A 21,181-nucleotide genomic window follows, 5' to 3' on the forward strand; every position below is an offset into this window, starting at 1 on the left:
CAGAGCATCCTCACCCCTGTGCTAAGGGCCTGGGAGACCCAGGAGGCCAGGGAGGCTAGGGTCCTGGAAAACTGGCATTGGACATTCCTTCAGGATGCGTTTGTGTTTTGCTCACATAGAGAACAAGTACTGGCAAGTGACAAAAACCAGGTTTTGCAAACAATCAGAGTGACCTGAAACCCAGGGTAAAGACGGAAGTCAGCCTTTGTTCTTTGCAGCCTGAGCCAGACCCTGCTGCAGTGCCTGTTAAATGGAGCAAGCTGAAGAAGGGGAGGCCTGTGTGTGCTTCCCCAAGCTCACCATTCACCTAAAGGAGGGGGGGGGAGGGAGAGCTGGGAGGCTCCACCCTCAGCCTGGGCAGACAAATACCCCAAGGAAGGAGTCATAGGATTCTAGAGTTGAAAGCAACCCAAGAACTCCACATCCACTCAAATGTCTGCAGTTGGCAGATGAAGAAAGCAAAGCCCAGATGACTGACTGACATGATGGGAGTCACACCACTCATGGGGGGCTGGGCTGAGGATCCAGGCTTCTAGCTTTGAAGCCTCTTCCCATCACCAATGTCCTCAAAGAGCAGCAGTTCTCAGCCTTTTTAAAAACTCACACAAAGCTGGGCGCCGGTGGCTCACACCTGCAATCTTAGCTCTCTAGCTCCTCGGGTGGCTGAGATCTGAGGATCACAGTTCGAAGCCAGCGTGGGCAGGAAAGTCCATGAAACTCTTAACTCCAATGAACCACACACACACACACACACACACACACACACACACACACACACACACAGCTGGAAGTGAAGGTGTGGCTCAAGTGGTAGAGCTCTAGCCTTTAGCAAAAATGTTAAGCTAGGTGCTCAGGCTCTGAGCAGTACTGACACATTAAAAACATAACAACATCAACAAAAACCCCACACAAACCCTTTCGATACACAGCCTATAAATCCCCTTTAGTTCTATTAGAAATTCTGAAATGGATTTCCAGTTTTTGAAACTGCCAACTGAATGCATCTTTCCCAGCAGAACCTGACTCTGTGAACATATTTCTCCCCGTCCATGTAAGGCATTTGCTCTAATCTCGATCAACAGCACCCAGACTTTATTCAAAGTCTGCTTTCTCCCGACTCAAGGATATTCTTTTTCTCGATGAACATTCTTAGCCAATGCTGGCATTGCACCGGGGCACAGATGACATTCTGGACCTCTTACTTCCTTTTGTATTATGAGCAAGCCCACCACTCCCCTCCTCCCATCCTTTGAACCTACTAACCCCCAGTAGAGGAAGCCTGCAGGGCTCTTAATAAGTTCAGTCATGCTTGAACTATCTGCTTCACCCACGAGGGGATTGTAGACAGAGATTCCGACCCGCGCATGCATTAAGGGAAAGGATGATGGGCCTCCAAGATTCAATATTTGGAATTCTTCAATGAACTGCTCTTACTCGTTTTCATGAACACACCTGTGAACTTGCAGTTGCTTTGAGGTTGAAAAGACACCCTCTGAAATAGCCTCCTACGCACACTGTAACAAGCATGGGTTAAGAAACTGTCCTTCCTGAAGCCTTGTGACCACAGAGAGTACACACTACAGCTTGTCTTTGCCCAGGATCTTGCAAAACATACAGGAAATCTCCTGCCACCTACATTGAAAACGCAATACCAGGAAAATGCACTGTTAACACTTTATATAAAATCAGTCAGGTGCTTCAAAAAATTGCATCCCAATCCAATATTTTCAAATTCTGGCTCACATTCAAGTCTCGGGGTACACAGCTTTAGAGAGCAAAGAAGCAATGGACATCTGTGTTTTGCTCTTGGCAAGAAGTATAGGCAATAAATTGGTCTATATGCATTAAGTCACTGAGAGAAAGAATACATCTACTACATTTACTTTCTTTATGGTGTTCCTCTGTATCTTCTCACTAGGCAAGAAGAACACCAAGAATACAAATGTAGCCAGGTACCAGAGGTTCATGCTGTATTCCTAGTTACTCAGGAGTCTAAGAATTGAGGTTCAAAGCCAGCCCAAGCAACAGAACATACAATGAGACCTGTTGGTCTCTTAATTCTCCAGAGGTGCCTTCTGGGCCACACACTGTAAGGAGAAGGGGGCAACAGGAAAGACCAAGAGTTGTGTCTCTCATTTCATATATTGGAGATCCAGAGAAGATTTGGTATATGGCTGAAAAGAAAGAAAAAACAAAGGGCAGGATTCTAAAGTATTTTACTTCACCTCTGGCTCAAATCAAAATATAAATTTCAGAAGAGCTTTGCATTGGAATTCCAGTTTTTCAGAACTGTTCACAAATCCAACGTATGCAGAAGCTTACATAAGACATCATTTGAAGGGTCAGTGTAGTCCAGTTGGGTGTGTGTGTGTGTGTGTGTGTCAGTCCTGGGGCTTGAACTCTGGGCTTGAATGCTATCCCTGAGCTTTGTGCTCAAGGCTAATGCTCTACCACTTGAGCAACAGCTCCAATTTTGGCTTTTTGGTAGTGTAAATAAGAGTCTCAAAGTTTCCTTCTTGGGCTGGCTTTGAACTGTGATCCTCAGATCTCAGCCTCCTGAATAGCTATATGATTACAGGCATGAGCCACCAGTGCCTGACCCCCGTTACTTTTTTATTTCCTCCTTGAGCTAGTGATTGAACCTAGGGCCTACTGCATACTTGGTAAGGGCTGTTCTAACCAAGCTACACTTCCAGCCCTAAGGTGCTATTTTAAAGAATCCTTGGGGTGTAAATATAATTTGACAGTGGGGCAAGGGGCTGAAGTAAGAGGTAATTTGTACTTTTTTCAAACTCTGTCAAGAAAACTCTCATAGGCACGGGAGTTAAAACTTAGAGGCACAGAGTGTGGCGAGCATGTAGATCAGGGGTGAAATGCTTGCCTGGCATACATGGGGCCCCACAGCACTGCTGAACAAATCCAAAGTTAATGAAACTTCTATGGGGAACCAAACTCCTCTTAGACAAGGAAAACTGGAGTTGAGGGTGTGATTCAGTGGCAGTGCACTTGGCAACCACGCACAAAGCCGCGGGTTCTATCCCTAGTAGCACAAGTAAAATAGAACAGAAACCTGGCACAATGTCCTCCCAGATAGCTTTAGTCAACTTTTATATGAGTTAGATGAAAATTCTATGAGGAAAGCTGTACAACAGGCTCCTTCCTGTAGAGTAATGGGAAAAAAATCACCTATAGCCAACAAGACAGAGGGGAGGAAGTATGGCCCTTGTTATAAATTCGTGGGCTTGATGGAGGTAGACAGGAAATAAGATGCCCAAATTGGGGATAGGTATGTGGAAATGCTGGAATACACAGGCAACGTGGAATCATCATTCTGCTCCAACAAGGTTTTGCAACTAGTGAAGTCAGGCTCAGCCAGAGGCTGCTGGCTGATAGCATAGCAGCTAACAGCAGGCATCGAGAGGCCTATTTGGGTACAAGAATATCTGCCATTATGGTTTTCCAAAGCATGATGTCAAAGACAACTCAACCAGGATCCTTGGGCTGGGTGCTGGGTTGCAAACTAAAGCATGTGCTGGCTCGGCCTGAACTCAGGGCCTGGGCACGGACTCTTAAGTTTTGCTTTGTTTTGATTTTTTTTTTTGCTCAAGGCTGGTACTCTATCACTTGAGCCACACCTCCTTTGCGATAGTTCATTGGGAGATGAGTTTCCCAGTTTCCATCTGGGCTTGTTTGGAATGGAGATCCTCCTATCTCAGCCTCCTGAGTTGCTAGGATTACAGGCATGAGCCCCTAAAGCCAGGCTTACAGATAGGTTTTCACTGAACTCGTTTACTACTTGAAAGGCGGGACCTTTATTTTGCATAAAGGCAGATGAGAGAACATAAGTATATACACATATAGATCTCACCGTTATTTTATCTTTTTCTTTGGCTGCCAAAGGAAGAAAGAACACCCTTTTAGTGTGTTAGAGTTATCTTATGAACTTAGTGAGTTCAAGTCCTGAACTATCCACAGGGTTTTCTGCTGTTTTCATTTTTGTTTGGTTTTAATTGAAAGCTGCCTTCAATTCTCAGTAGAATAAGGCAAAGCATAAATGGGAAGCAAATAAAGCAAATCATAAAGTGGAACTTCCTTCAGGATAAGTATTCTTTGTTTTGATAGCGAACTGTTATTGAATAAACAACTGGGGACAAGACTACGGTGGAGCATTATCTCCTTGACCCTTCCTGCAGAAGCGGAGGAAATGACAAGAAATCGAACCAGCCAGCAAGTGTGAGTTCCCTTGCCCCTTTACCAAAGAAAGGAAGGAGGAGGAAGGGAATGGGAAGGGGAAAAAGAAAGGGAAGGACCAGTCACTAAAAGTTCACCAGCCACTTTTAGGGGATGAAAAATAAACACAAGGAAGCATAGCCTTCAGGCTTCACTTCTTTGTAGGTATTCCCAAAGAATAACCAAAGAAATGACTTGACCTAAAGCAAGCCCTAGACCTCTCACAGACCACACTTGCTTCTGGGCAGACTGAAGGCATTTATTGAAAATAATTCTACTTCTCATGAGGGAGATACAAGCAAAAGCTGAAGGCACAAGAGGGAGAGAGAGAGAGAGAGAGAGAGAGAGAGTGGTCTGTCTACAACTCTCAGTAGCCAGGCCTCCACCACTGACAGGGACTCATTGCAATATGTGCTAAGAGTTTACCGTGTGCTGTCTGATTTTCATCTCTACAACAACTGCAGCAGGGAGAACTTGATGTCCCCTCTTGAGAACCAGAGCCCAGGGCATAAAGAAAATGGCAGAGCCAGCATCACATAGCTTGCAGGAGGCATTGCTGGAAGGGTCCAACTTCAAGGTCAAGGTTTCTGCCCATCAGGCTATAGTAGACCTGTATGCATTCCACAGTTTCCCACAGACAGCCTCTGACACAGAGACTTAACAAGAGATCCTTGGGAATTCTGGGGCAAGGGGGAGGGACTTCTCAGATGCATGTATTTCAACAGAAAGTCATAAACCATCATCTACTCTGGTGTAACTGAAAATCACTCACATTACTTCTGCATTTTTACTTTTAAGAAAGTTTTCAATATAAAAAAAACCTTTTTTTTTTTTCCAGTTTAAAACATCACAGGACGATCATCCATTCCTCAAATTGTTGAGAAGGGGTTAATTCTTTTCTGTCTGCCTGCCTGCCTGTCTGTCTCATTTAAGACCATCTACAATCCCTCCATTAAATTACAGAGTAAACAAAACAAACCTCCATTTTTGAAAGGTGCCCCGAGTGTCTGTCTTCCTGTCTTCCTATCACAGAGGGAATGAAGGCTAAAGAACAGCCTCATGGGTCAGGATTTACTTAGTTTAGGAAAGCGTAGCAAGGCTGCTTAATGAGGGAAGAGTAAAAAACAAAACTTCAGTCACTTGTTCAAACAAATCCTCTCTCAGCCTCTCTCTTTACACACACACACATAAAATACACCCCATACATTCTAAAAAAGGAGCACACATCCTTTCTAAAACTTCAAATTTCACAAATTAAACAACAACAAAAAAGCAAGATGACAGAAGCAAACAAATGGATAACATCCTCTTTGTCTGGGAGGTATCAATTTCTAGTTCCATCAAGCTGCCAAAATGACTGCCAACATCCTCTCATCCCAGCAGGAAGACGGCAGGGCTCCTGAAGGTCTAAGTGAGACCCCAGGGCACGCTCACAGATATGCTGATTCTCTGGAGCCAATGGCAAGAGATTGCTATAATTGATGACCAGACACAGACTTGCCTACCTGATGTCTGAACCACATCTCTGAAATAATTTATCAAAAGTTGGATTTCCATTTTCAAAGTTATTAATAACAAGAGTCTGTTTCGGGCTTTTGAAGTTGAAGTTTAATCTTCGAAGCCTTTCTTCTCCTCAGTGAATTGCCTCTATAGACTGGGATCTCTCCATTAATACACTTCATGCTTTACTGAATTTTAATGAAGGTGAATGAGAGAATAAACCAAAGCGATTCTTACACTTCCCATGTGAAGTGGGAAGGAATAAGTGTGGATTTGCATTTGCCAGGGGGAAAGGGACCAGGAGGGTGGAGTGCCCCTTTGGATGGGGTGGGGTGGGGATACAGGTGAACGCTTGAGCATCCTCCTTCTGGCTCTAGTCCCTGCAGGCAATGAGATAGTCACAAGAACAAGAGCACTGGGTTCAATTTGCAAACATAGGACCTTATCTATCTCATATTAATTTGCTTGCTTACTTGCTTGCTTCCTTTCTCCTTGTCTCCCTCTCCTTCTCCTTCCGTGTGTGCATGTGCGCACACGTGTGTGTGTACATGTACATGTACATGCAAGTACCAGTACTGGAGCTTGAACTCAGGGCACGCTGTCTCTTAGCATCCCACTCCAGGATGGTGCTCTACCACTTGATCAACAGCTCCACTTCTGGCTTTTTGGTGGTTAATTGGAGATAAAAATCTCTTAGACTTTTTTCCTCAGGCTGGCTTTGGACTGAGATCCTGAGATCTTAGCCTTTGAGTTTCTAGGATTACATGCTGTGTCCACCCCCAGCTGGCCAGAAGCTACATAGCTAGTGACCAATCCAAGGTGGCATCCTGTGTACTAACACTGGTGGCACCTGCAAACATCTCAATGCAACCACTGACAATAATTCTCACCTAGGGTCTAGAAATAACACCCGTCAATTTCACCTTTCTCGGTCTGTTTTTCTGCCTACTTTAAAATATTCTCCAAGGAATTATCAATCTAAAACACAGCACTTACACATCTTACATATGAGGAAGCTTATGCATCCTTAAGTTCACATGCATTTAGTACGCAAACTAACTCGGAATCATGAACGCCCATTGTCAAAATTCTCCCTTGCCCTAAAAATGTGAGCACACTGGTTTGTGGAGTATTTGAGCTATAAGATGCCTAGAATTCATACCCTCCCTCCCCAAGTATAATAGCTATATTTCAAACTCCTAAAATTTTATTTGTGACTAATTAACACATGTCAGGGAGGATATTTAACCATAGTCACTAATGATCTACCTAAGAAATGTAGAGAATTTGATAAAAAAATATATTGTGGCTGGTGAGTAGAGTTTTAAGTTACAAATAAAAAGACCAAGACCACATAGGTAGAACTTAAAGCACAGCATAAAATATGCTGCCTGTGTGTGTGCATATGTAGGTGTGTGTGTATGTGTGCATGTGTGTGTGTGTTTGTGTGTGTTTACAGGTACCAGGGCTTGAACTCAGGGCCTGGGTACTGTTCCTTAGATTTTTTTTTTGCTCAAGGCTAGGGCTCTGCCACTTGAGCCACAGTTCCATTTCTGGCTTTTTTATTTTTGCTGGTTGAAAGTCTTCCAGGCTCTTCTTTTGCTTAGGCTATGTTTCAACCTAGATTTTCAGATCTCAGCCTCTTAAGTAGCTAGGATGATAGGAATGAGCCATCACTGCCCAGCCTTTCTTATTAAAATTATCTTTCAGTAATGAAAAATTCATAATTGGACTAGGGTTGTAGCTAGTGGTAGTGAGCATGTTTAATCAGCACAAACAAGGCCCTGGCTTTGGTCCCCAGCAACACACATGCATGCGCACGCGCGAGCAACTCGGCACCCTCCCACCCTCACACACACACACACAAACACACACACACTTCAGAGTAATGATCTCTTTACACTAATAAGATTTGAGGGCTGCTGAAATTTAATTCAACAGAGGGTCTCCTCCAACTCATTTTCTATTCAGTAGTAATACACACTCTGAAAGGGGAAAACAATATGTTGAGCACTTCTGTTACAGCATTTACAAAGTGCTGAGGTAAGATGTCACATTACAGATTAAATGCCTCCCAAACATCCCACTCTGTCAGAGTTAGTCCCTTCACAGAATTCCCTCTGAGACCTCAAAAGCCAAAGACATCTGCAGCCTGGACTGAAACCAATGAGACCATTTTGGCAGCAGAGCTCCCCTGCCTTCTCCTTCACCTCCTCTGTGGGGAAAAATAGCAAGCACATTTCAAATAACATTCACGTTGAGATGGTTTTTGGGTTTCTGCATATTTCTCTGCTTGATGTCACTTGTCAAATTGTCTTCCCAGATAAAAGTGGACCTGTCATTGCTATTTAGAAAGTTTGGTCCCTCATTTAAACGAATACATGAATTCCAATTACTAAGTGTAAATAAAAACAGAACAAGACAATCACCACTGGGCAAATACCACAGGAATGGATGTTAAAATTAGGAGGTGAAGGCACTGAAATAAAGACAAAGAATATGTTTACACAGACTCAAGTACCTATACCCAACAAAGTCCTTTCCACTTATGAATAGCCAGGCTCAAGTGGCTCACACCTGCAGCCCTAGCCACTCAGGAGGCTGAAATCTGAGGATTGAGGTTCAAAGCCAACCCTGGCAGAGAAATCTGAGGAGAACCAAAAAAGACAAATCTGAGACTCTTATTTCTAATAAACCATCAAAAATTCAGATGTGGAGGTGTGGCTCAAGTAGTAAAGTACCAGCCTTGAGTGGAAAAAGCCAAATGAGAACAAAAGGCCCTAAGTCTAAACCCCAGTACTGGTGTACACTACTCCCCCCCCCCCCACACACACACACAGAATTCAGCAACTATCACCAGGAGGTGATAATTCAATGGCTTCTACAGTAAAAAATACACAGCTAGTTCAATCATGAGGAAACAGCATAAACTCTTAAAAGACAGTCTACAGTATGGCAGCTCTGTGCCCTTGAAAGGTCTAAAGTTGGTAAATGACTACGAAAGGCTGGCTGGAAAAGTACAACAATGAATGCCAAGTGGAGCATCCTCTGGAATTCAGGACCACAAAGGAAGTACCAGGAGAGGGGGAATGCTGAGGGGGTGGGGATGGTGAGATGGGACTCCAATCTGCAGATCAGCAGCCTGGTCTGCTACCCTCATGGTTTGCATAACTACTGTAGTTATATAAGATGTTCACATTGGGGAAGCTGGGTGAAGGCTGTTCTGGAACTCTTGGTGATTTCTGTAACTTTTTTTAACATCTGAAATGGAAACATTTCAAATTAAAAAAGCTAAAAATGCTTTAAAAAAGTTTTCAGAGGTTCCTTAAAGGAGGAAAAAGAAGGCAACATACAGTAAAAGATCACTATCCATACTGGAAAAGTATAAAGATTCTTGACCTAGGTATAAAAGTACATATTAAGCAGTCATAGATGGGCTAAAAAGATATCTCATTTTGATATATTTTATGTTGTATTTCTCACCACTTGAGCACTGACAGTGCTTCAAAAACAAGGTAACTCTCCAGGTTAGAGACAAGAGAAATTTCTACTTTTACAGAAGATTGCCAGGGAGATCCTGTCGGTAATGATTATTGAGGCTGGTAGAGAATTGCCCATCCAATGCACTTTGCTAGTCTGACAGAAAGGCTAACATTTAATCTGTCCTTGATTTACCAGGTGGGGGGTGGTGGGGGGGGAAGGAGGGACGCAAATGGAAAGTAAGCTGGTTGAAGATGTACAGAGAATCAGCCCACAAAATGCAACAGAAAACCCTGTATGACTCCGCGAGTTCCCCTCATCTGTGTCTTACTTAAACTGTTTGTTTTTTTTTAATCTTTTTGCTAATCTGGACATATGCATCCTGCATCCTGTTGTTGAGTCTTCTGCTACATAAAATGCATCTGCTGTTCCCGTCTTCCCAAGTTAGGCCATACAAGGGATCGAATTTTTCCAACAGAAAAAAAAGAAAAAGAAAAAGAAAAAAATCTTTCCTACATAGAATCTTTCCTACATCGTTTCCAGACCTACCACTACGTGGCAGGGAAGGAATAGAAGAAGAGTTTGTTCCGGGTTTCAACTGAAATCTCATCTAAAAAAGCCTGATCTACTTTTTCTCCCTCCTCCCCCCAACCCCAACCAGTGACTGGCCTGAAATGAAATGATCCCCACTGGGGAATAATGGAGAATTGAGGCCATGAATACTGTGCAAATGCTACCTTTTTATTTTATTTTTTTTTATCTTTCTTTACTTTGGCGGTCTCAGCAAACCCTCTGGGGTACACATGCTCCCCCACCCCTCCCAGCAAGGTGACTGAAATGGAGACCCCTGTATCAGGCTCAAGTCCCTACCTTACTCCAGGAGTGGTTGAATCTCTGATTCCTCTGATTCGAACTCTGTGTGTGTGTGTGTGTGTGTGTGTGTGTGTGTGTGTGTGTGTGTGTGTACACACACATGAGTGAAATAAAGGCCTGGGTGATGTTCTTGAGAGCCACAGCTTCACCTCTGGCCTTTTGGTGAGCTGGAGATAAGAATCCCATGGACCTTCCTGCTTTGGCCTGTGATCCTCAGTCTCAGGCTTCTGAGTGGCCACCGGTGCCCAGCATGGCGTGCGTTTTATTTTATGTCTTGATGCCATTAGGCTGATCTTTAACTCAAGTAATTCTTTTGCTGGGACTACAGACAGGAACTGCCCTTCCCAGCTATCAACTACTTTTTCGGTAGGTTGCTAAGCTGCAAAGAGTCTTGCCTGGCTTGTGCTAGTCAGAGAGCCTGTGGAGGTGAAGGTGGATGGATCAGGAACTTGGGGTTTCTCTCACCCCAGGCTCCATTTTACCCTCCAAATTCTAAACACAATTTCTAACAAGTGTCCAGTAGAGAGTGGATGCCTATGTCCTCTAGAGGGAGTACTTGGCCTGGGGGCTATGAGAGACCAAATGATTTCTTTCTTTCTTTTTTTTTTTTTTTGGCCAGTCCTGGGGCTTGGACTCAGGGCCTGAGCACTGTCCCTGGCTTCTTTTTGCTCAAGGCTAGCACTCTGCCACTTGAGCCACAGCACCACTTCTGGCCATTTTCTGTATATGTGGTGCTGGGGAATTGAACCCAGGGTCTCATGTATACGAGGCAAGCACTCTTGCCACTAGGCCATATCCCCAGCCCCCCCAAACGATTTCTTAACTGGGGAGGTAGGGTCCGAACACTAGGAGTTCTAGGGCTGTACCTTCACTGCCAGATAAGTGGTCTCCCATAGGGCTGGCTGACCCTGACCAAGAATGCTCTGGAGGGTGGCGTGGAGAAGACCTGGAGGAGAGAAAGGACCCACAGCAAGTCCTTCCTGATTATATTTATCTCTGGAAAGGTATAAAGGGGCATCTCAAATACTGTGCCATTCATCCACAGCCTGAAGATTGGTCTAGGGTACAAGGAATTACACAGCTTGATGATTTCTGTTCATCTCTGGCTTTGGCGTCAAGGTGAGTTGGTATGTCATCTTCATTTTAAATATCCCAACACTACCATATTATAGAAGAGAAAAGATAGAATCAGAGATAGACACGTAATGGATAGAAGGAGGTTAATAAAACAAAACAAAGCAAAGCAACAACAAAAACCATGTTCAGAAAAGGCAAAAAAAAATTCTTAAAACAGACTGATTTTTTTTTTCAGCAAAAACTCATCTTTAGAGTCTAGCCAAGCTCTAGGAAGATGGCAGGCTTTGCTTGCTGCCTATTTACTCTCACACACAATTCCAACAAACTTAGAAATCTTCTTTTTTTTTTTTAAAGCATTCTTAGGAAAAAAAGAAAAGCATATAAATGACAAGCCCAGGCCATCAGAACACCATAAGCACAAGAAACCTTCAGCAGAGGGCAAACTGCCTCCCAGTGGCCTACGGGTATCAGTGGATGAAGCATACAAGTTACACTCACCGATGCTCCCTAGTTGGCAAGAGATGACTGAAGGATATTCACTAGAGTAGAGGTAAAGCAGTACTGAATATCTGTTGGCAAAGTTTTCAGCAAGCTAGCATGGAAAAACAGGCACCAACATCTCACCCTCCCAAAGGCCTGAGCATTTCATGGTCCAGTCATTCTTCCATATAAGAAATAGATGGCTGAGAAAGTTCATGATCTACTAAATATATGGCTTACTCAAGACCCCAAATTATAGTAGCACAGTTTTGCATGGCACATGGGCTTTTATACTCAGCACTGAACCTGGTATCAGAAGGTAGTCTGGGTTAGGTTTTCATATGAACAGTAGAAGTTGGCCTAAATGCTTAGAAATAAAGTGATATTTCAAAAGTCTTTGATCATATACTCTGGAGTCAAGGATTAGGCAATAGTTTAATAACTGGAATCCGCATGATCATGCAACCATGCACAAAGACATGGCATGTGCATAGAATTATAACAGAGAAGCCTAACAGATTTACGATGCCAGAATCTACCCCAGCTCTTTCTCCTTGCTGAAATTTATTCTAACACATGTGCATTCTTTATTCGACGTATCACATCCTATAACTCAATCAGTTTGTACATTCAGTCATTCACTTAAGAATCTTATCTTCAGCTGGGTGCTGGGGGCTCGTCCTTATAGTCCTAGCTACTCAGGAGGCTGAGATCTGAGGGTCATGTTCAAAGCCATCCCGGGGAAGAAAAGTACATGAAACTTGTAGCTCTGAGTAACTACCAAGAAAGTCAGAAGTGGAGCTGTGACTCAAGTGGCTGAGCACTAGTCTTGAGCAGAAAGGATCAGGCACAGCAACTAGGCCATGCATTCAAGCTCTAGGACCAGCACAAAACAAACAAACAAACACCACTGGCTCACGCCTGTAATTATAACTACTCCAAAGGCTGAGTAGTGCAATTTGAAGTCAGCCTAGGCAAAAAAGAAAAAAAAAAAAAAAGGTAAGAAAAAGAAAGAATGTGATCTTTATATTTTTAAAAAGTAACTCAGTTTTCAAAAGGGAAAATTCTACATCTTTCCATGCTGAAAAATTTACAAGATCACAAAAATCATATCCAGAAAACCCAGATACAATAATAATGTTCCTTTTCATATTTATTCTTAAAAATTCATTTTTCTTCTTGTTTTAGAAACCTAAGGGTTTCTTTCCCCCCTCTTCAGGGAAAAGCTTACAAACTGGAAAATTTCATTTTACTAGGCTCTTTCTTAAGGGAAAACAAGCAACACACAATTTTCTCAGTGTCTCGGTACAAAAATTATAGAGGCAGTAAAACAAATGAAAAGCATATATTTTAAAAACCAGGTCTATCTTAGTTCAAATGCTATCTTACCAGGTGTGTGCAGACAATTTGTTTTCCCAGGTCTAGGTTTGCTCACCAGTAAAAACAATGCTGGCTGCTAGAAAGTACCTCTTTGGCTGTTATAAAACGTAAATAAAATGTGTTCTCAATAAATACGTTGCTTATTATTATGCAGGTGACTGTGCTGGAATTTTGCACAGATTCCAATGTACATGGGTTTTTATAACTGGCATGAAAGCATGGTAGAGCTCCAATTGGATGTCAGTATGTCTACCTTTTTTTCTTTATGGTTTTTTCTTGTTTCGGGTCTTAGTCCATGCCCCCTAAGGATGAGTTTCATGATGAGCTTAATAACGTCTACGCAACAATAACAACAAAATCAAAGGGTCAGGTGAAGATCAAATTTTGCCATTCAGACCAGCTAGCTTGCCTTCTTCCTCCATTAAGAAAAGCATAAACCACACTGTGGTGTGTTCCAACACCTTCCCACAGAGCCTGTCCCAGACGTGAGATGGAAGTTTGGAAAGAAAGGAAGTTTCAACATCAGCTAGATGTGGCAGGCATTTGCAAGTTGTTCAGCAATAAAATTTGGGCCCGGAGCTAGTAGTTCATGCTAAAGGACAATGCCAAGGCCTTGAGTTCAAGCCCCAGGACTAGCACCAAGAAAAAAGATAAAATTGGGGAGCAATGTTGGTAACAATGACGGCAGGGGCTGGGAGGTAGCTCAGTGGCAAAGTGCTTGCCTTGCAAGTGCAACATCCTGGGTTCAAGCCCCAGTATCAAAAAAAAGAGACACCACCCCCCCAAAAAAAAGAATGAGGGCAAATGTTTCAGATGAAGGAAAGACTTTGCAGGAGGCTCTGTGCTTAGGGCAGTACTAATCTGTTCTGTGAGGGCCTCATCCCAATTTACCAGCATCCTGAAAGATGGGGCCAATGCCTCTAAAACCCAGAGTCCTCAGGGCCTTTGTGTCTCCATTAAATAGCTGAGTGCAGTTGGTAGATTGATGTTATTTCTAAAGCATGCGATTCATTTCTAAAGGAGAGAGGAAAGATTACATTGGAAATTTTTTTCTATTGAGAAGAAAAATTAAATATAAGTGGAAATGCTTTTCATGAAAATGTTTTTATATTTTCAATGTTTCCTGGGAGTACTTTGATCCAAATACATCGTGGGATTGTGCTAGATTAAAAAGGAATGAAGGCAAAATGAATTTAAATAAAATTGAAACTGACCAGATCAGCCAGGCTCTATTCTCTAGATCTCAAACAGCGGAGCTGGAGGTGGGGTAGAAAGGAATCTCACAAAGAAGAAATTAAAAAAAAAAAAAATCAGCTCAACTAAAAATGTCAACTCAAATGTTTTTCCATTTTATTCCAAAATGTTTAAAAGGTAGTTTATTTTCATGACCACAAAAGCACTTCTGAATATCTATGAATCAGCAGATACTACCAACTCTTTTAGTACTTTAACTCCTGGCACTCAGTTTTACACATAATTTGCTCTGGCTTAGGTCACTCTAAGTACTTAGTATTTCCTATCCAGCAGCATCAACAGTCTCCCCCCAGCCCTATGTGTGTAATCAGGCAGCACCTGGTCTAAGTGGTTATGTTGTATTTTCCTTTCATGGGTATATCTCTTTTGACAGTGAAATAAAACCTGAAATTCAGTTCCTGGGTATCAGCGGCCTCCATTCATGAGCTCTCAGCTACTGAGGGCAAGTGGCTGCAGTCAGAGAACATTCCACCAGACATAAAATTCTGTGGGACACTGAAGGTCTGGGATGAGCAGAGTTGTGGGCCTTGTGTATTTCTAAGGAGGTTTGCAAAATGGATTACTCTGAATTTTGGTGCCCAGTGGCTCATGCCTGTCATCCTAGCTACTGAGATCTAAGGATTGGGGTTTGAAGCCCGATCCAGTAGATAAATCCATGAGACTCATACCTCCAATTAACCACTTTTTTAAAAAGAGCCAGAACACAAAAGCCAAGCAAGAACTCGAGGCCCTCAAGTTCAAGCCCCAATACCAGTGTGCACACATGTGCCTGCGCACACGCCATACTCACAAATTTGTAACTATTGCCCCAAGCCACTACCTGTACAAGCCAAGGCACGGACTACATGGGCATGTGAAGATATTAAGCCAACTCTCTCCATAGCACCACCTCTAGTTGTTCTTTCTATTGTAAAAGGTACATTTAAACATGCAACTTTACTTTCTACTGTAAAAATTTCCTATTGTAAAACCTCTCTTCCCTAATGACTTCTCACCCAAATGTGAGCAAGATTCCTGTAGCCTGCAGAGCAAGGAATCATTTGCGGGAGGAAAAAAAGTTCACAGGGAAGTGTTAACAGCATCTCACAGGCTGAGCAGGAGGCTTCTCCCTCCCTGCTTGCCGCTGTACCAATGGCTGGGATGAAACAGATGCTTAGATTTTTGCGGAATGATCAAATGAAACTTAAGAAGAATGGTATTTTGCTAAAGCACAGCAAGCAATCCTTTTAGAGCCTGGATCCAATTCTTTCTACTTGGGCAGCGATCCACCCATTATTTTTAAATGTACACTTAAAAATAACTCAAATTGTGCAAATATGTGTGCTACAGTTTACATCTTCCATACTCAGCAAATGGCTCGCTCCAAAAGGCAGAGCAGCGATGGAAAGGGCTAATATTTACTGTGTGGCTCAGAGTCAGGCCCATATGCTATTTTATCTGCCCCCTTGCTCAAATATTCTCTTTGCTACAAGAGGAAAACCAGGACTTAAGGGATATGAAGTGACTTGCCTAAGCCACAAAGCTGTAAATATATGATGGGAAAACTGAAGGTGAAGACCATGGGTTGTGGAGGTAGTATAGCTTGGTGAAACAATGCCTACTTGAGTTGGGAAGGCTATGTGGGTCCTCCTTTAAGGAATGGCATGAATCTTTATCTTTGTACCCCTAGAGCTTAGCTGAGCACCTGCCTTGATCCTATATGCATCTCACAGATGACAGGAGTCACTCCAGAATCCTACTGGCTTAGGCTACCCAGAGTGGAAGGTCCCTCCCTCCCAGGGCTACCGACTTGTGTGGGGATCAGCCATTCACCTCCCTCCAAGCAAAGGCAGCAGCAGGGATCACTGCATCCCTGCCCATTACACAGCAGGATCAAGCTTTGGCCACATGTCATACACAGCCTTTCTAGCCCTCCAGCATCAGAGACTGAGGCTCTCCCACAGATGAGCAGATGCATGCACCTGAGAGGAGCTAGAAGGAACTCCAACCCAATTACCTCACTACTTAAAGAAATATGCTTGGAGCTGGGTACTGGTGCCTCACACCTGTAAGCCTAGCTACTGAATGTCTGATTCGAAGCCAGCTCAGGCAAGAAAATCTATGAGACTTTTATATGCAATTAACCACAAACACAATGAAAAGCTAGAAGTGGAGTTGTGGGCTCCATCCAGTGCTAGGGCCGCTAGTCTTGAGCAAAAAAGCTAAGGGAAGAGGCCCATGCCCTGAGTTCAAGTCCTACTACTAGTTCCAAAAAAGAAAAAGGAAGAAAGTAAAAAGAAAAAGGGAAGAGGAAGAGAAGCAGAAAAAAGAAAGAGAAGGAGGGCAGAAGGAGGAAGAAAAAGGAGGAGGAGGAAGAGGAGGAGGAGGAGGAGGAGGAGGAGGAGGAGGAACAAAGTATTAGTACTATTAGTAGCTATAACACAAAGGACAGAGGAAGAAGTAGTAGTACTAGTATATCCCTTATGGGGAAAAAAGTAAACCAACATTAATCAAGTCCCTGGGAAGCGATTTCACATGATTCTCAGTAATTCTATTGGCCATCGTAGAGGGTTGGTAACTTATCCATCTATGGATGATAAAAACAACCCTTACAATAACTCTCCCTTCCTCAGTGCCTGCTAAGTCTAAACTTGAAGCCAGGCACAGTTAATCCTTACAACTCCCTGAGGAAGAGGTGTTAGCACCCCGGCGCCAGATGGAGAAAGAAGGGCTGTGGGGTCAGTCGTGAAGCCCCAGCACCAGCATCAGTGCTCTCAGATGAAGGGAGTGGAGACAGAGTGCAGGCCACCTGATGCCTGGTCTCAGTGCCATCAAATGAAACTACTTCCACTGACAGGAGGACATCACAAGACAACGGGTTCCAGGTGGGTGGGCATGAAACCTGCAAGCCCATTACTCCTCTCAGGAGGCTGAGATCTGAGGACTGAAGTCCAAAGTCATCCTGTGGCAGGAAAATCCTTATCCACTTAACCAGCAAAAAGCCAGATGTGGATGTGTGGTTCAAGCGATAAAACACCAACCGTGAGTGAAAAGTGAAGGGATAGCACCCAGGCCCTGAATTCAACCTCAGTACTCAGACAGACAGAGACACAGACACACAGGCACACATACCCTGACAGATTATGGAAGGGGGCTAGTACAATAGAGTATAGATGGGAGGCTGGAAATGGGTTCTAGAAGATGGAACCATCTGACATATCAGAGGTTGTCTGCGTGTCTTGTCATGCAGGAGCACCGGACAGTATGGTGGCAAGGAAGGAGACAAAGCAAGAATCAAGTCAGATCTGTAAAGGGTGGGGGTGGGGGGCAACCTGAACATTGAGGTGGGGTTGCATCAATACTTTGGTTAGGATTCCAAACCTGTCTCAAGTCACTGAAGAGCAGAACAACTGGGCTCTTTGGCTTCTAGCACTTATTTGAGCAGAGCAATGCACTTGGCTCCCAGACTCATTTGCCCTGGCACTTGCTAGCAGGGAAACATGCTCTGGTTATTCAGACGTGACTTCCTGGCACTTAGAGGCTGTTGGCATGGAAAAATGAACAGACTGACCTGGCCAGAGAGGAGCAGGTGACGTAGAACCCCAGTAAAGGTGAGCTCAATATGCCACCTTCAATAAGGAGAAAGAATAACAAGAAAGATGGGGGGGGGGGGAAGAGGCTTTGTGCCAGGCCACCCCCTAACCTGCATCCCTGAGCCCTAGCACGGCTACAAGCATCACAGTTTCCATCTCCGGCAGGGGACACGGAGGCTAACTGAGGTGAAATCACTTGGCACAGACAAGACAGATAACAGGAGCTGGAGCACACATCATTTCGACACACTTCATGACAGTGTCTTTCTGCCTTCAATCATGTGCCCAGTTTGTAACTTCATAAGGTGGTGTCACGATGGTGCCGGGAACTTCATGGCCCGGGGCGGGGGTGGGGGGGGGAGAGAATGCTGCCCGCACTCTGGCCTTCTCCTCAACTTGCTGGCTCCACCCACCACACCACAACCTCACTTTCACATTCATGAGGGCAGTATATATTCGCTATAGAATAGTGTGCCATGCAGTCATGTGATCATTTGGGAAACAGATTCCTTGTGAGGGGTGAAGAGATAGTTGTGGAAATCAGAAGTTTCCTGGGGCTTAAAGTAGGGTATGGGAGCTGCTTTTGCAAATCCTGGCTGTTGGGGAAATGGAGGAGAAAGGAAAAGGAATAGGCCAGACTCGATCCTCCACAGGCGAGAACTGTTTTATTGAACAGCGAGGGGCACAGACCTTCCTGCATGATTGGAGGTTGTGCGGGGGGGGGGGGGGGGCTTATATAGGGTTTAACAAGGAAGCAGAAAATAGAAAATGGGTTATGATCTCTTGGGGCCCAGGGCGATGTCCTTGGTCAGGGCCACAGTGGAATTGCTCCACCTGGTTTGAGAGGCTATTGTCCAAGGGTGGTGTTTTGGTCAGGCCCAGATTGGAATAACCTACCTGCAGACAGACAGGTGGTCAAGCCTGTTTATGTGCACCTGTTGTCTTGTTTGGCCTTGGGGAATAAGGCAGGGATCAGTCCCTTCACTGGCCATTACATATTAGGCCTTACTTTTCTACCCGCAACTGTATCTTTCTCCTTCTGCATTCCCCATTTGTTCCCCAAGTGTCTGAGCCACTAGATCTATGTCCTCCAAATGGCTATAGCTCCATGGTGGGCCTCTGTAATTAATTCTTCCAACTCCCAAATGGATACACAGGAAGTGGCCAGGCCTAGCCTCCTTTCAGCAAACAAGAACTTCAAAAAAACACGATCCTATTCATGTTGACAAAGCTTCCCACAAAATATACCAAACATGCTATCTTCAGAGATTTTCCCCTCATTCTTTTTAACAACAACAACAACAACAACAAAAATCAAAGCAATACTGGATGTTCTCTGGAACAGGAGCTTCTAAAAGACAGCATTTTTCCAAGTGTATTGCACATGCTGTATTCTTCTATCTTGCCGGGGCTTCCTGCTTTCTATCCTGTGTACTTAACAAGAGAAACCTCAAGCCCTGGAGCTGTTCCGGGCCACGCAAAATCCACTCCACACCTTCTAGGCAGCCCTGTCGCAAATAATTCATGTCCACTACGCCCCTATCACACTGAATACAACCACATTGTGCCTGCCGCTGGAGAACGGAAACCTGATTCGGATCACAGAAGAAGGTAGAAAAACACTGAGTTCAACACAATACCGACTTTAAAGGTGGGGGGCGGGAGAGAAGAAGGGGCATAGCCCATCTCAAGAACCTCAAAGCAGGGGAAGAAGGATTCCAGAGGCTATCTTGGAAGATTTATTTTAAAAAATACAGAATTAAAATAGCATTCGCTGAGACCCAAAACAAACCAGTAAAAACAACAACAACAAAAAACCACACCAAACAAAAAGCCACGCAGTTCTTCAAGACCTAGGCTCCCCCCCCCCCCAACCCACACCCCGTTTAGGCTGCAGGGGTTCCCATAGAAATCAATCTAGCCCTGCAAGACCAAAGGACAATATCCGCAGGAAATGGTGCGCGTGGATGAAGCATGGCTCGTCCCACATGGGCAGCAAGGAAAGGAAAACAAGCCTGCCAAGCCCAGCCTTCGGGATGAGGTGCTTCGCCAGGAAGAAGGGGGAAAAAGCAAAGCTTTCAAGAAAGGGAAGGGGAGGAAGGAGGATGGAGGATGGAGGGGGCCGGGGAGGGGGTTTTTCTGCCCTGCAGGATTTTTTTTATTTTTTATTTTTGTAAACAGCACCCTGTAATGGCCACTGTTCCCAGAGAAAAAGAGACATGGAGAGAGGAACGTGTTTACAACTGCAGCAGCAGGAGGGAGGGAGGGAGGAGGGAGGGAGGGAAGAAGGGAGGGATTCCCTGACTCTGCCTGCTCCTCTCCGGTGGGGCCCCAGGGCTGGGTAGCATTTCGGTCCCCCCCCCCCCCGCCTTCCCTCCCTCCAGCCCCCAACTTTCTTGGGAGGGAGGGGGGGGAACATCTTGTTTACGAAGAAGGTCACTCCTCCTCCGCTCTGGTGATCATGTCTCTTAATATTTCTGCTGCATCCTTGCGGGATGCCCACTTGACAGACAAGCGCTTCAGCCAATCCCCCGCCAAGGCCTCCCTCCACTGGAAAGGTGGAATTTCCCAGCGATCGGATTGGTCGGCGTGGAGGGCGGGCATTGGTGATTGGCATGTTATTCGGAGTAGAAAGTAGTAAACAACCTTGGGCCAGGGGCTGCCGGGCGGGCGGGCGGGCGGGCGGTGCCGGCTCCGGCTCGGTTGGCGTGGGGCGCGGTTGGGGCGCACACCAGACAAAAGGAAGCTCGGTCTGTGCAGCAAGGAGAGCAGGGAAGGTGCACCCCTTAAAGGCAGGCACGAGTGGGCATCCTCCTGCAGCCCCCTGCGCCAGAACTGCTGACTCGCAGTTTCCCCATTTTTTTTTTTCCTTTTTTGGGGGGTTGTTGTTATTCCCTGCAAAAATCCGCAAAGGTTTGGTTTCCATCTTTCAACTCTTCTTCCGAAACTACAAAGGCAGTGCATGGCCAATTTCCTCTGTTCTCTCTCCTCTCCACTCCTCAGCTCAATCGATTTTAAAATTTATCTTTTCTGGAAGTTGTTTTTTTTTTTTTAAATTTATTCCTTGCTAAAAAACAAAAAAGTCCACTCACAATACACCATTCCTGGCACTCATTGGTGCCCAGGATGCCCCGTTAGACCTTTGGTGGCCAGTTTCTGGAGCTGTGATCTTACACCAAGGTGCCTGAGATCTGGAGCTTTTATTTAAAAAATAAAAATAAAGGAACAGATCAGAAAGGATTAGGGTCACTTGACAAGAAATCAAAAGAGTTGTCTTGCCCTTTCCTTAGAGGAAAAGATGATTGATCAGTTCCACCTCATTCCTCATTCCCTGG

General features: G+C 44.5%; 1 protein-coding gene and 1 long non-coding RNA gene across 3 annotated transcripts in view; one reads left to right on the forward strand and one right to left on the reverse strand.

Annotated features, from left to right (window-relative positions):
* Positions 1-21,181, reverse strand: part of Igf1r (insulin like growth factor 1 receptor) — a 224,827-nt gene that overhangs the window by 59,469 nt on the left and 144,177 nt on the right. The gene's annotated exons all lie outside the window — the stretch shown is intronic.
* Positions 386-10,665, forward strand: LOC125368535. The gene is made up of 3 exons (XR_007214244.1): positions 386-397; positions 3,922-3,924; positions 10,316-10,665. It is a non-coding gene; the product is annotated as an uncharacterized LOC125368535 (long non-coding RNA).

This window comes from Perognathus longimembris, chromosome 20 (assembly GCF_023159225.1).
Source record: "Perognathus longimembris pacificus isolate PPM17 chromosome 20, ASM2315922v1, whole genome shotgun sequence".
Taxonomy (NCBI): domain Eukaryota; kingdom Metazoa; phylum Chordata; class Mammalia; order Rodentia; family Heteromyidae; genus Perognathus; species Perognathus longimembris.